We start from the raw sequence: 1905 nt of genomic DNA on the forward strand, positions 1-1905 counted from the left end.
AAACTTTGAAGACTGACAACAAGTCGCTGCGCCTCCATCTATCGCGAAACAGTGAGTTGCTGCGTAAGCTCTGTTTCGCGGGAGAACCAAGGTCAATTCGTATGGGTCGCGAAAGTGGACCAAAAAAGCGGCCCAAAACCAATCGTCAGCGTCATCACCCTGGAGGCCGCGACTGTGTTTTGCGCGGCCAAACACTCGGCTGATAATACATTAAAGAGACATTATCGGTGTTTAATATATTTTGCTTTAAATCAAAGTATTATTTATTCATAATAACTTAGTTTAAGCATGTTCAGTTGGATGATTTTTTAGATTATGTTTAATATGTATTATGTTGTGCATACTCGTTGCGACATCTACAACGTCGCTATTTTTTGTCGTCGGCAGAAGTTCGCAGTCCTGATGCGCCTCGTGCATTGTTTGCGTTTGCCAGTGTGCCTGCATTTCTGAAGCTCCCGTCAAACTTCCACTTTGAAATTGTTTAACGAATTCGTGGTCTTAAGTTTTCCCACGTGTCCGAGTGCAAAACGGTTTGTACTAGTTAAAGCCTATCGTCGAACGGAGCCTTGAAGCGCCCGCCGACGCGTTCAAGGCTCCGTTCGTCGGGACGATGAGCCTGCCTCTTGTAAAGAGACGCTGCTCGGAAGCGCGATGCCCAAGTGATTAGTGCACCACTGGCATCACACTCCATCGTTTTCCTGTGAACTCTGCAAGGTGAAACTTGTAGCAGCTGTGCCCGCTAGAGCTATGTATGATGTCCTGATTTCCGTTGATGTCTGGTAAGTTCTTGACCTTTTCTATGGGCCCTCATGCATGCTCACTTAGTAATAGGCACCGGTTGATCGAGCTTTTATGGGCCCAGTCTTCGTTCCAAGCTGCGCGAGACGAAACTACTCTCAGATATTAGTGGCGGCTTTGCTTGACCTCTGCTGAACGGCTGCGTGACCCCAAAAACCTAATAAGAGACAATGACTGAACATTTCAATTTTAACGAACTTTCATATTATGGTGTGAATAACACTAAACATCCTTTCTGCTTGAAACGTGTTTGGTGTCGTCCCTCCAACATGCTGGCGACTATCAGGTCTACTTGCTGTAGATGTCGTGCTCGGGGATCTAGCAATGTAATCGTCTGCGTTGTGGACCTATCTAACCTCACGCGCACAGAGGTGTGCTCCGCGCTCATGACGTTCTCAGGACCCAGACGGGAGACCAAGTACAATGATGTCACTAGTTTATCGCTAACATTATTGTGTAATCTTGTTTCTTTCTTAATTGTCCACTTTAGCCCAGGCTATGTAAAGTAATATACTGCTTCACATTCAGGTGGAGGGTCTGGGTTCAATTCTGCCGGAACACAAGCCTACAGAACAAGACACCAGAGCAGCTGCGGGAACGGGCGGTATGCTCCAGGCACTTCATGCCTCTGCATTTTTTTATCGAGGAAGGCTGCGTCGTCATGCAATACCAGCATATTTCACCACTGAAGGTAAGCACGAAATCCTGTTTTCATTATTTCTGAGAAGGTAAGCTTATTCACAAGGTATTTAACATGCAGATGCAGGGAACTGTTTCAGTGTACAAAAAGTGTGTGCTTAACATTGCATAGGTGCCGGAGATGCCGTCCAGAGCAGCAGCCCAGGCCAATTGATCAGCGAGGGCGAGCCCACACTGGACAGCAGCAGTAGCACCGGTGGGCCTACATCATCACGGTGTCACACGCACCGCATAAAAGCAATTGCATATTGGCGGAGAATTGTTGCAGGCCATGTTTCTTCTATATTTTGGACTGTTGCGTAGTAGCCATCCTTTCTATGATAGAGTGTGTTCCCAGTACTTGTGCATTCTTGGGAAACATGGAAAACATCTACGACCATGTTTTTACAATACAATACAGGGTGATTC

This window comes from Ixodes scapularis, unplaced genomic scaffold (assembly GCF_016920785.2).
Source record: "Ixodes scapularis isolate PalLabHiFi unplaced genomic scaffold, ASM1692078v2 PGA_scaffold0__279_contigs__length_252992795, whole genome shotgun sequence".
NCBI lineage: Eukaryota > Metazoa > Arthropoda > Arachnida > Ixodida > Ixodidae > Ixodes > Ixodes scapularis.